The following is a 13,519-nucleotide window of genomic DNA, read 5'->3' on the forward strand; positions in this document are numbered from 1 at the left end:
AGTCGAGCTGGCCTTTTAAAAATTCTATGTTTGAGGAGTCTCCCGCTGTCGCCCAGGCTGGAGCGCAATGGCGCGAAATCGACTCACTGCAGCCTCGACCTCCAAGACTCGAGCGATCCTCCCGCCTCAGCCTCTCGAGAAGGTGAGACCACCGGGGGGCACCGCCACGCCCGGCTAATTTTTATTAATGTTTTGCTAGAGCCAGGATCTTGCTGTGTAGCCCAGACTGGTCTTGAACTCCTGGACTTCAGCAATCCTCCCTCTTCGGCCCCCAAAGCGCTGGGATTGAGAGCATGAGCCACACTGCGCCTGGCCAAGCTAGTCCATTTTGACTGACCTTCACTTCATGTCAATTTATTTTTTACTTTTCGATTTATTTATTTTACTAAATTTATTTTATTTTAATTATTTATAAGATTTAATTATATAGTTATAGTTATATATGTTATATTATATAAAAATAATTCTACTATTATTTTAAATTATTTAAAATAATATTTAAATTTATTTTACTATTCAATTTAGTCCTCAGAACAGTTCCTTAGAATTGTGTATTACTCAGTTTACATGGGAAACATAGCCTCCAGGTAACGGGCTGGGTCCTGTGCTGGTAATGGGAGCCCTGCTTGTCTGACTGCTTGCACCCCCTGCTGTCTATGCTGGGTGCCCTGGGGTGCATTAGAGAAGAGACCCGAAGATGCAATGCCTGTCCTCAAGGAGCCCATTGTTCTCACGGGGACACAAAGCTGACACATCAAGAACAAACTATGGAACGGACTGTGGTTGGGGGCCATGAAGGAAGGCTGCCAAGTCCGGGCCCAGCCAGGTAGCGGCCACACCTCTACCCTGCTTCCCAACACTGGGCACTAGCACTTGCCTGCCCAGGACCCGCAGTGAAAACCCACCCATACAAAATGCACTTTGAAGAAGAGTAGCGGGTCCCAGGCAGAGCCAGGGCCACCTCTCAGAAAGGACCTCAAGTTTCTCGCCCAACTGAGAGATGGACAGATGACCACACAAGCCACTCGCAGCCCAAGGTTATAGACTAGGATATATTCAAGGCTCTGCAACTGGCTTGAAGTCGTGTCTACTAACATATTCGAAGACCTATGGAGCATTCACAAATCGTTCTTTTTACCCTCCAACTGGATGTGTTCACAGCCAGTCTACCTAGGAATGCTGTTGGCTGTGAAAACTCCGGAGATGAAAACTCCAGAGGCTGGTGTCTTTAGAGTTCCGTCAGGGTGCCTTCAGCATCTGAGCCCAGCGACTCTTGAGGTGAAAGTGTTCATCTTTTTTTTTTTTTTTTTTTTGTGAGACAGTCTCACTCTGTCGCCCGGGCTGGAGTGCAGTGGCATGATCTCAAAGTACTCATCTTTATGTACTTTTGGATGCCAGTGAATGTCTATTGTTTTAGCCACCTGGATCACTTTACCTGTTAACCATTCCAATGTGAGTTTACTTCATGGGATTGTCCCTGTTTTTAAAGAACATTCTGGCCAGGCGTGGTGGCTCACGCCTGTAATCCCAGCACTTTGGGAGGCCGAGGCGGGCAGATCACCTGAGGTCGGGAGTCTGAGACCAGCCTGACCAATGTGGAGAAACCCCGTCTGTATTAAAAATGCAAAATTAGTCAGGTGTGGTGGCGCATGCCTGTAATCCCAGCTACTCGGAGACTGAGGCAGGAGAGTCACTTGAACCCGGAAGGCAGAGATTGTGGTGACCCGAGATTGCGCCATTGCACTCTGCCCTGGGCAACAAGAGCAAAACTCCGTCTCAAAAAAAAAAAAAAGAAAAAATCTATATGATTTAAAGATCAGCCTCCTCTTCCACGGCAAGCCCAGTATTTGCTATGGTTTGAATGCCAGTACCCTCTGAAACTCATGTTGAAATTTAATTGCTGTCATACCACTCCCATATTAAGATGTAGCACCTTTAAGAGGTGATTAGGCCACGAGGACCCTACCGTCAGGAATGGGTTAATGTTGTTATCATGGGAGTGGGTTTGTTATTAAAGTATTTTTTATAAAAGGACTAGTCCTGTCCCCCTTTTGACACACTCTTGCCCTCTCTTTGCTGTTCCACCGTGGGATGACACAGCAAGAAGGCCCTTGCCAGTTGCCAGCCCTTCAGTCTTGGACTTCCCAGTCTCCAGAACCATGAGCCAATGCATTTCTGTTCATTATATAAATTACCTAGTCTGTGGTATTCTGTTATAGCAGCACAAAGCAGAGTAAGACAGAGACAAAGATACTCACCTGCACCAAGGTGGAAGCTTCAAAAGAAGCCATTCATGTATGGGGTGGTGCTGCAGAAAGACCACAGTGGAGAATCCCTCACCAGTAAGGAACTGTGTTAATCAGATAACTAATTAATTAAAAAAAAAAATTTAAGAGACAGGGTCTCACTCTGTTGCCCAGGCTGGAACAGTGGTGCAATCATAGCTCACTAACGGTGACCTCCTGGGCTCAAGTGATCCTCCCACCTCAGCCTCCTGAATAGCTGGGAACACAGGCATGTGCCACCACACCTGGCTAATTTATTTGTTTATTTATTTACTTATTATTATTATTATTATTTTTGCAGAGACAATCTCCCTGTGTTGCCCAGGCTGGTCTTAAACTCCTGGGCTCAAGCAGTCCTCCCACTTCAGCCTCCCAAAATGCTGAGATGACAGGCGTGAGCCACTGCATCTGGCCCCAGATTTTCTTTTTTAAAAAAGCAGCATATGTGTGTGATACTGTAGGGGAGGCAAATATCCACCTTCCTCCTCTTAGGGTCCTGGCTGGGCCTGGGAACTAAGTTGAAAGCAGATGGATTAAACAGGAGAAATGTATACAAATTTAATGTCACCTTCATGTGACACAGGACCCTGCTAAGGAAGCAAAGACCCAAAGAAGTGACGAAACCTATGTGTTTTTGCAGGAGGTTGAACAAAGAGGCAGTTATGGAAAAGTAAACCGTGTGGGGAGGCTTAAGAACAACAGGAATTACTTTAATTACTTCAATGTCTGTACAGAATTCTGTCGGCTATGATGTGCTTCCCTGTAAAGGAATATTTCTTTGCCCGGTACAGGGAGGGCATCTTTCTTTTCTTTCTTTTTTTTTTTTTAAGACAGTCTCTGTCACCCAGGCTTGAGTGCAGTGACGCGATCTCGGCTCACTGCAACCTCTGCTGCCCAGGTTCAAGCGATTCTCGTGCCTCAGGAGAATCTCAGTAGCTGAGATTACAGGCACCTGCCACCGCGCTCGGCTAATTTTTGTATTTTTAATAGAGACAGGGTTTCACCATATTGGTCAGGCTGGTCTTGAACTCATGACCTCATGATCCACACGCCTCGGTCTCCCAAAGTGCTGGGATTATAGGCGTGAGCCACTGCACCCGGCCGGGAAGGCATCTTTCACATGGGCGTTTTTTTTTTTAATTATTATTATACTTTAAAGTTCTAGCTACATGTGCATAACGTGCACGGTTTGTTATGGTTACAATAAGGCTATACCTTGTTGCCATGTTGTGTTGCTGCACCCATTCACATTCGTCGAGCAACCCCATCAACTCGTTCATTTAACCATCAGTATAACTTCCCAATGCAATCCCTCCCCCCTTCCCCTCCCCCATGATAGGCCCCAGTGTGTGATGTTCCCCCTTCCCGAGTCCAAGGTGATCTTATTGGTTCAGTTCCATTCTATGAGTTGAGAACATGCGGTGGTTTGGTTTTCTGTTCTTGTGAAGTTTGCTAAGGAATGTATGGTTTTTCCCAGCTCATCCCAGTGCCCTACAAAGGACCAGAAACCATCTTTTTTATGGCTGCATTAGTATTCCATGGTGTATAATTGTGGCCACATTTTTCTTAATCGCCACGTCTGTCACTGATGGACATTTGGGTTTGATTCCAAGTCTTTTGCTATTGTGGAATGAGGTGCCGCAATTAACATACGGGGCATTGCCTTTATAGGCACATCGATTTATGTATCCTTGGGGTTATTTACCCAGTAGTGGGATCGGGCTGGGGTCATATGGTTACATCTTAGTTCTAGGATCCTTGAGGAATCGGCCCATACTGTTTTCCATAATGGTTGGACTAGTTTACCAATCCACCAACAGTGTAAAATCTTCTCATTTCTTCCACATTCCTCTTCCACACCTGTTGTTTTCCTGGGACTTTTTAATGGGATTTGCCACTTCTAACTGGTGTTTGAGATGGTATCCATTGTGGTTTGCATTTGCATCTTCTCTTGATGGGCAGTGGTGATGGGACATTTTTTTCATGTGGTCGGGTTCTGTATGAATTGTTCTTGCTTTTTGAGGGAAATGTGTGTTTCCACAGTCCCTTTGCCCACCTTTTTGATGGGGTTGTTGTTTTTTTCTTGTAAATTTTTTGAGGTCCTTGGAGTTCTGATTATTTAGGCCCTTTGGTCAGATGAGTAGGATTGAAAAAAATTTTTTTTCCCATTCTGTAGGTTAGGGCCTGTTCCCACTCTGATGGTAGTTTCTTTTGCTGCGTTGCGAAAAGCCTCTTTAGTTTAATTAGATTCCCCATTTGGTTCAGTTTTGGCTTTTGGCTGCCGTTGCTTTGGTGTTTTAGACCATTGAAGTCCTACGGGCATTTTATCTCCTGTCTTCAGGAAGAAAAGGAGAGATTCAGTGATGCTCTTGCAGGTGCCGTCTTTCAAGTGCCTTAAGTAGAAGTGATTCTCACGTCAAAGTCACAGAGTCAGCCACCCTTCGATCCCAATGGAAACGTCCTAAAAGCTGTTTACAGTGAACAGTTTCCCTTCCTCCCCTGACCCCAGACCCTAGTTCCCTGCCCACTTGAAACCATGATTACAGGTTTCCTGTCGCCATCCTAGAGACTTTTATACAAAGAGAGTTTTATCTATGAGAAAATATTTTTCAGTGATCCTGTTCTTCACACCAATTAAACCGACTTCCCTGATCCACACCTGGCTTCTCTCACATCATAAAGATCTTACTGTTTGCCCCTCACTCCCCCTGGCACTCCATAGTGGCTGCAGAGGACACTGGATATGGCCGTGGCTCCATCAGTTCCCATGTGGCTTGTTCCCTGTCTCCTGCTGTAACTGACATGCTGGCATGCGCATTGCCTAATACATACAAACAGAAGCTTTCCAAAGAGAGAAGTCTCAGGAAATTCATGGTGAAATGTTTGGCAGTTGGTGTATATAAAAAGCTCAGGCCTGCTGCTCCCTTCCTGTTGTACCCAGGAGTGGCCAGAAGGCTTCTCTCCGGGCCTCATGGGGGGAAACACTGGTCTCATGAAAGACCTGGGTCCTGCCCATAAGGACCAAAGCGGCATGTGCGAGGACCCTGCGGGCCAAGAGACGACAGCGATTACAAACCCCAGCCCCAGTCTTGCAGCTGACCTTGCGGGTGACACCCTGCCCGGCTGTCCCGGTGCAGCTGAACATCAGGGGCCTCTGCTGGACAGAAACTCCGAGTCCACACTCTGACCCCAGGGGCTGGGGCTGGTAGGTGACACGTTGCACTCTCATTCTGGATTCTGCTGCCTCTTTCTGATCAACAGGTGAAGCCTCAGCGTGCAGAGAGGGGGCTAGGAGAGGCCCCTGCAGACATGCTGGGCCTCGTGGTGCCTCACGGCTGTCCAGAACCAAACCACACGGTGCTGCTTTGCCCCAGCCATGGCCAGTGGTGAAAGGGACAGAGGGAATCACTGACACCTGCAGGGATGCTCGGACCCCTCAGGAAGGCTGCCCAGGTGCCCACCTTCAGGGAGACCCACAGATGCCCCATGCTGGAGGGGCACAGTATAAGTGGCCGGATCCTTGCAGAGCCAGTGCTGGGCTTGGACCCTGCAGATGCAGGGGGTGCTCCAGGGAGGGTCTCCATGGACTCCAAGCCTGCCTCCGTCCTGGACTGTCTCCTGCCTCTGCCCTGGACTGTCTCCTGCTCTCTCCTCTCTGCCCCTGGAGTGGTGTGTGCTGGCTCTAGGTCAGTAGGAGGCGTCATTCAGAAATGGCTTTCAACTTGCCGCCCCGACCACATCTCTGTTTCAGGACCACTTCTACAAGAGGGGATGCTGCTGTGGCTGCATCAGTTTCAGCCCTTTCCCTGCCCCGAGACGTCCCAGAGAGCGGCTGGGTGCTCACAGTTCCCGTTAGGCCATCAGAGGAAGATCAAAGATCAACCCTCCCCCATGGGCCCTTGCCTGCCAGGTGGGCTCCCTGCCTGTCTCCCGGCCCCCAAGAGCTCCACAGACTCTGCCGATGGCTGCTTTGAAGGAGGGAGGGGGTTTTCTGATTCTCTGGATATCCCTGGGACTGGGGCTATGGGCTGAGCCATGGGAGAGCCAGCCCAGTTCCCTGGGGGTTGGGGGCTGTGCCCCTCCATCCCTTAGTAAAAATACAGCAACTCCCAACTCAGAGTCAAGGGTCAATAGTCAGAAAACCTTGGTGCAGCCTGGGACAGGCGTAGAGGTCTCAGCAGAGCTGCCCGGGAGCAAGACCTAGGATCTAGCAGGGAACTATGTAGTCACCCCCGAGAGGCCGGGCTCTCTTCCTGAGTTCCAGGCCTAGGGTGGGGGTGGTTGTGGGTTCTGACACTCTGTTCCCCTACGTGATGGGTCTCTCCCACTTGGCTCCTCCCACTCGCTTCCCTTCTGTGGAGAAGCCTGTCCAGGTATCACTGCCTCCAGGAAGCTGTGTCTGATTTCTCCAGTTGAACAGTGAGACTTGCCACACCTCACATGCTCGCTCTTGTCACTGGAATTATAACCACAGGTTTTCCTGTATCCTGGAGGACAAGGATGAGGGCTTTCCACTTGAGCCTCCCTGGTGGAGCCCAGCTCCTGACATACCTGGTGAAAGTTCTCAAAAAGAAGAACATGGAGGAGGAATGTGGATAACAACCCTGGCTGCCTGCATATTCTCAGCTAGGAAGATGTAATGGTGAATGGCCTGCCTGTGTCACAGCTCTGACTCAAGCCCAGGCCCTGGGTTCCGGCCCGAGCCTGAGTACTAGGTCCAGAGCCACACAGCGCCAGGCCACATCCGCCTCACCTGGGACCCTGCGTGGGGTACAGTCTGCGGCCCCACCCAGACCTGCTCAGTGAAAGACCCCATGGCAGGACTCAGCCACCTGTGGTTTCCAATCCTCCAATGGGTTCCTAGGCATGAAGACCACCGATGAGAGGCTGAACTGGCAGGAGCCTGTCTCTAGCCCCTCCTCGCCCCAGCCTGGCCCTGCCTCAGAGGCGGCACCCAGGACATGGCCATGACCCGTTGACTCCACTCAATCCCTCTTCTCCAGGAGCCATGCAAAGTGTCAGCCAGCCAGGCCTCCAGAAGGCAGTCGTCACCTTTGAGGCATTGTGGTGTCAGTCGTGCAACTGCCAAGTGCCAGCACATGGCCCATGTCCAGTGCTCAGTAGCAGGGAGCCATGACCTGGCAAAGATTCCAGGCTCAAAGGCGCACCTGGGGGCCCTGGCGTCCGGGTGGCTCAACTTTGCGGGCACATCTGCCTCCTTCCAGATCTCCCATGCTCACCTCTGCGACAGGGAGGGAAGGCTCTGCCCCGCCCTTCCTTCCCTCAGCTCTGCCAGTGCAGGCTGGGCAGCCTGGGCTTTAGAGCTGGCTTCTGCCCACACTTTCTCCTTGAAAGAAGAACGAGGCTGAGGCTGCCAAACGCATCAGGTGCGTTTTAAAATCCTGGCCCCTCTCTCTGTCCCATCATCCTCCTCAGGGACCTCCTCTCTCTGTGGTTCTCTCCCCACACTCGGTCACTGCCACATTTTCACCTGGGCCTGGCCTTTGTCTCCACCTGAAAATCTTGAAAATCTTGAAATGGATCTCTAGGTCCCTGGGGACTCGGGCAGCACATTCCCCTTCAGAATAAAGGGCGCCCACGGTCCCCCAGCACCTGCCCAAGCCGCGCTCCTAGCTCCCCTTCCTACCCCTGCAGCCCAAGGGCCCCTTCAGCCACCCCCAAGTCCCCACCTGGGCTCCTGCCCCGCCCCTGGCTATCAGCGCCTTCTCCACCCGGGCGCCTCTGCTCACAGAGCCCCCCTCGCTTCCCCTGGGATCGGGGGCCAGGCCATGACCCTGAAAGGCTAGCCGTGGTCTTGACCTCCCCTGAGCGCCCTCCCCCCCCCCCCCGTCCCCCCCCCCCGGCCCCGGCCCCGTCCTCTGCTGCTGGCCTCTGGGCCGCGTCCCGCAGACTGAGCTGTGCGTGGGGGTCCTGGCGGCCTGGGCCCTCCCGCACCAAACCCAGGCGGTCGGAGCCCAGCGGGGATGCGCGAGGTCCTTCTCGGGGCTCCTCAGACCCTTTCTCGAGTCGCCTGAGGGCGCTGCTTCCCCGCGGCCGCCCCTGGTTTCTGCGGAGCCGGGGCCCCAGACTCCGCGCCCGGGAGACCCAGTGAGACCCCGGGGAGGCCGCCGGGGAGGCGCGGCTCTGCTCCCGGGTACCAAACGCACCGGCTGCCCCTTAGGAGGGACGGCGACCTCCACCCACGGCGCCGGCGCCCGCACGGCCGCTCCTCCGGCTCCCGCAGCCTGGACGCCTTCCGAGGCCGCCCAGCCGGGTCCCACGCGCGGCCCCATCCACAGGCCAGGACTGCCTTCCCGGAGCTCGCGGCCCCCAGCCTGGCGGACCCGGCCCCTGACGCCCTCCCAGCCTTCCCCAGCCCGCTCTCGGCCCGCAACCCCCGACGGGTCTGAGTGCGGGTCTCTGGCCCCGGCCTTTCCCGGGGAAGGAAAGCTCCCTTCGCGCGCCCCAGGGAGCGGCCGGGCTCCGAGCGTGGAAACCCTGCCCGCCGCGGGCCGCAGGTTTTGGGCCAGCTCTGGCCTTCCTGAGCCTCAGTTTCCCCTTCTCTACAATGGGGACGCCGTGGGGTTTTTCTGAGGACCCACAGGGAAAGCTCCAAGAAGCGCCTACTCACAGCGCTTGCTCAGTGGTGGCCCCGGAGCTGGCAAGGAGCAAATGCAACGGAATACGGCCGGGGTCGGGGTGGGGGTCAGGGTCGGGGTCGGGATCGGGGTCAGGGTGGGGGAAGGATCGCAGTAGTGTCCGCGGCGGAGGAGGCTCCGAGCACCAGCCAAGCAGCTCCGGGCAGCGGGGGAGGGGAGGCGGCTTCCTCCTTGGAGACTCACCTTCGTGCCCGGGGGGCACCTCAGGGAAGGAGGCGCCATGCTCCAGGGCACCCGGCTGGGACCTGCCGCAGCCTCTGCACGCAGCGGGCTCCATCCCCCGGGCCACGGATTGGGAGATTGTAGCAGGCGCGAAGCCCACCGCCCAGCCTCTGCCAGGCCTGAGACCCCGGCCACCTCCGGGCAGGTTTCCTGAAGCCCGGGGCCAGGAGAAGGTGAGCGGCTGCCCGTCGGGCGTCGGGGGTCGCCTGCACCGGGTGGACGCGGTGGCACTTGGGTACGGTTGACTCCCAACCTCACCGTCCAACCAAGGGATCGCCCCGGCTGGGCGGGGACCTGGCGCGCCTAGGCCGGGAGGGGACAGCTGGTTTCGGGCGGCCTCTGCCCCAGTGACCTGTAGACTTTGGCTTTGGTTCAGGGACGTCTGGGGTTACAAATGATCGTTTGGCTTCCTGCAGTACTGTTCGCGGTCTGAGCATCTCCAGAACCCGCACATTCCCATAATGAATTTCCGAGAACCCTTACCAAGAATTGGGACGGCGAGGCCGCACCCCACCTGTGTACCTCTGTGCGTAGGGACGGCAGATGGCCCGGTTCCGCCTGTCCGTGCCCCAGGATGCTGCAGGAAGCTCAGATGCAAACTCTTTGGGGCTGCGGAGTTCCCGCATTGGGAAACTCTTGCAATAAAAATAATCTTTTTTTTTTTTTTTTTTTTAAGACGGAGTCTCGCTCTGTTGCCCAGGCTGGAGTGCAGTGGCCGGATCTCAGCTCACTGCAAGCTCTGCCTCCCGGGTTTACGCCATTCTCCTGCCTCAGCCTCCTGAGTCGCTGGGACTACAGGCGCCCGCCACCTCGCCCGGCAATTTTTTTTTTGTATTTTTTAATAGAGACGGGGTTTCACCGTGTTAGCCAGGGTGGTCTCGATCTCCTGACCTCGTGATCCGCCCGTCTCGGCCTCCCAAAGTGCTGGGATTACAGGTTTGAGCCACCGTGCCCGGCGATAAAAATAATCTTGCTGTAATCCCCAGGGACCATTGAGAGGAAGTGGTGAGGGCGGGGGAGGGGCGGGAGGAAGCGGCTGGGGGCTGAGGTTGCCAAGTCTAGATTTGGGCAAGCGCTGTGCTGGGGTGGGTGGGAAACCGGCTGCGCCCAGCACGGAGCCGCTTCCTGATAGCCCTGGCGGCATCACCCTTGGGTCGGATTCCAGAGCCCGGAGGTCCTTTCAGCTTTCCGTTCCTGTTCCTTACACTCGTCCCTCTCTGCAGTTAGAGAGAGGCAGGCTTCTGGGGTCTGGGTGCTTTCGTTTTGGAGCCATTTAACTTGATTTATAATAACATGCTTTTCTGATTATAAAATTAATGCATGGCTACCATAGGCAATTTGGAAAAGTCAGAAAACAAGTTAACACGTTAAAATCTCCTGGATCCTGTCTTGTGGGGACTGCAGTGAAGCCCAGCCGGCCACCCCTTCCAGGGGCCTCTGTTCTCCCTGGGGCCTTGCAGCCTTTCTGGGCTTGGCATTGCTATGGCTAAAGTGTGAAAGGGTCAGGCAAGGCTGTCAGCCTTGCGTCCCCCACGTGTGACTGCATGGGGTCGCACCCAAATCTGAGTAATAGACCCACTCAACCTCACCCCTGCTCTGCTGGCCTCAGGGAGGAAATGCTCATCATTGCATCCGCCCACCCCACCCCTGCGGTGCCACATTCACCAGCCTTGCTGGGCATGTTCCCCTACCCCACCCTCTGCCCCTGCCACATTCACCAGCCTCACTGCCCATACGGCTTCCCTCACTCAGCAACCTCTGGGCCCCAGTCCCCACTGCCACTCTATGTACCCAAGTTCTGCAGTCCCAACCCTTTGTCTGCTCCTCCCTGGGAGGCAGACCTGTCACCCCATTTACAAATGGAAAAAGGTGCCTTTCAGGAACTGACCTGACGCTGTGCAGCCCCCTGCCTAGCAGGTGCCTTGGGCTGCACCCCAGGCTTTCTAGAGCCCAGCCATGCGGGCCACTTGCCTGCCCAGCTCCTCTGTGTGTGAGAAGCCAGCTGGGCCCCTGGGGCCCAGTGGAGAGAGTTGCTGCTGTTTCTATCAGAAAGAAAACTCACAGGGGAGGGAGGGGGGAGGAGGGAGGTCTGCCCTCCAGCCTGCAGGGACTTCCTGGGTGGAAGGGGCCAGACCTTTCTGATCAGGTCCCTCTGGGTTGAGAGGTCATCTCTGGGCCAGGACCCAGAACTGGAGGAGAGAGGGGCAGGGAGGAAAGGTCCCTGCCTGGCGGTGCTGCCTTCCAGCAGGGCCTGGTGGGGCAGAGGCTGGAACACCCACTCGGGGTTTCCGGTGGGAACTGGGGAGCCGGGTGGGAAGCCTGAGTCCCGTCAGAGGAGGAGTCGTTTTGAAACTGGAGGGAGAGTCTAAGAGAGGAGGCTGTGGAGAGACCTAGGGTCGCCCAGGGTCCAGCATCAGTGTTTAGGTTCTCTGGCTCTTCCCTGCCTCCAGTGTCCTCCATGTCCACACCATTCCCATGTGCCTGTGTCCCACCCCTTCTCCCACACACTGTCTCCACTCCCCATGCCCCATTCCTCTCCAGAGAATCACTGGTCCAGAATAGAGACCTACAAACTTGGGCCCTTAGGCTGGCCCTCCACCTGTTTTTGTCAATGAAGTTTTATTGGAAAACAGTCATACTCATTCACTTTCAGAAGGTCTATGGCCACTCTGCAGCCACAATGGCAGAGCTGAGAAGTCGTGGCAGAGACCATTTGGCCAGCAAAGCCTAAAACACATACTGTCTGCAGGGGCTTCCTGGGTGGAGGCGAGTGAACCTTTCTGGTCAGATCCCTCTGGGTTGAGAGCTCTTCCTCCTCCAGGGAAGAGCTTGCCCAGCTCCTCCCTAGCGGGGGCATCTCAGCTCACTTTTACGGAGCACTTTCTCTGTGTTCTGTGCCACCCAGGCCCATACCCAGGCCCAGTGAGCTCTGTGCATAGGTCATCCCCCTCACTGCAGGGGAAGGCCCCAGATACCACCCACGGGACACATTGGTGTGTGAAGTGTCACACTAGGGCCCAGAAGGGACAGCTCCCCACCAGGTAGGGACGAAGCAGGGGTAAAGGGAACACATGGGCCGGCCTGAGGACTGGACCCTTCAGGATGGGAAATGTGTGGGCGGGGTTGCGGAGGGGGTTGGTAAGGGGCTCAGAGACAACACAGATGTGTTCAGAGACAGGGCGGGTCATTAGATTTGATGGAGGCTTGGGGTCCCTGAGCTTAGAAAGCCCCCATGGAAACCAAGTCACAGGAATCCAGGATGATGAAGGCTGCCCAGACTTTTCTGGGAGACACATCCCCAAAGGAGTCCTCTCGTGGCTCCATTCGGGCGGAAACCATGAATTGAACAGGAAAGGAAAGATGTCAAGTATCGGAAAGAAGACTGGCATGCTTTGAGGGCAAGTGGACCCCCAGTCCGGGACAGAGCCTCGGTTGGGGTAAAGGGCACCCACCCGATCTGACCCAACCCGACACTCGGGAGCCCTGCTCTCTGGTCAACCAGCCTTCGTGGGGTGCGGAGGTGGGTGGAGGAATGAGGTTTAGTGGTCTGTGAAGGTGGCAGACCTCGTTTTGGTAGATGAGGGCATTACCTCCCATTGCCCCACCGCATTCGAGATGCTTTCAATCGGCTTGGTGCTTTTGCTCTGACCGTGGAACTGTTGTTCACTGCTAGGCCATGTGGACGGACTGGAATTACAGTTTCTTCTCCTCTGGTTTTCCCCTGGAGTCCATCATTGCTTAACTGTTTTCCTTGCTCTGTCTCCTTTGAACAATGAGCATCTTCCCACCCTCCGGGGGCCTGGAAGGCCCTTCCCAGCATTAACTCCACCTCCCCCCCAGCCAAGGCTACCAATCAGTCTGTCCCTGGGCAGGGGATGACAGGTGAGCCTGTCTGGCAGCCCTTGCCAGGGGCTGTGAAATCTTCCTTTGGGTGAGTCAGGGAAGCAAGAATGCCACATCCTCATCTCCCTCTCTCAAGGAGGAGCCACGCCACGCAGAGGAAGGCAGAGGAGGGAGGAACTGTGCTCCCAGCGTGGGAAGCTGCGTCGGGGGGAGCACAGGCCCACCCAGGCCACAGGGGGATGGAGGCTGCCCCCAGCTTCTCCCGCCCCTGCCTCCTTCCTACACTCACCTGGCTGCCCAGGGCAGATCTCCATTTCTGCAGTGAACCCCGTCAGGTGGCCTGAGACCAGCCCTGGTGTTCAGCCTGTTGTATGAATCTGTGGAGGATCCCATGAGAAAGAGCTCGTTGGAGCAGCCCACCTGGGGCACCCAACTCCATTTCCTGCCCCATGCCCTCCCCACTCGCCTCTAGGGAGTGTGTGTCACCTCCTCCCCTCCACCAGCACTGCC

General features: G+C 55.1%; 1 pseudogene across 1 annotated transcript; it reads left to right on the plus strand.

Moving 5' to 3' along the window:
- The first annotated feature begins 1,753 nt into the window (after positions 1 to 1,753).
- Positions 1,754 to 7,827, plus strand: LOC108539790 (uncharacterized protein encoded by LINC01547-like; annotated as a pseudogene). Its single transcript, XR_001888482.1, has 3 exons — positions 1,754 to 2,359; positions 5,223 to 5,490; positions 6,037 to 7,827. The product of XR_001888482.1 is annotated as an uncharacterized protein encoded by LINC01547-like (transcript).
- Positions 7,828 to 13,519: the final 5,692 nt, after the last annotated feature.

The sequence above is a fragment of the Rhinopithecus bieti genome, unplaced genomic scaffold, assembly GCF_001698545.2.
Source record: "Rhinopithecus bieti isolate Rb0 unplaced genomic scaffold, ASM169854v2 scaffold_18153, whole genome shotgun sequence".
Lineage (NCBI taxonomy): Eukaryota > Metazoa > Chordata > Mammalia > Primates > Cercopithecidae > Rhinopithecus > Rhinopithecus bieti.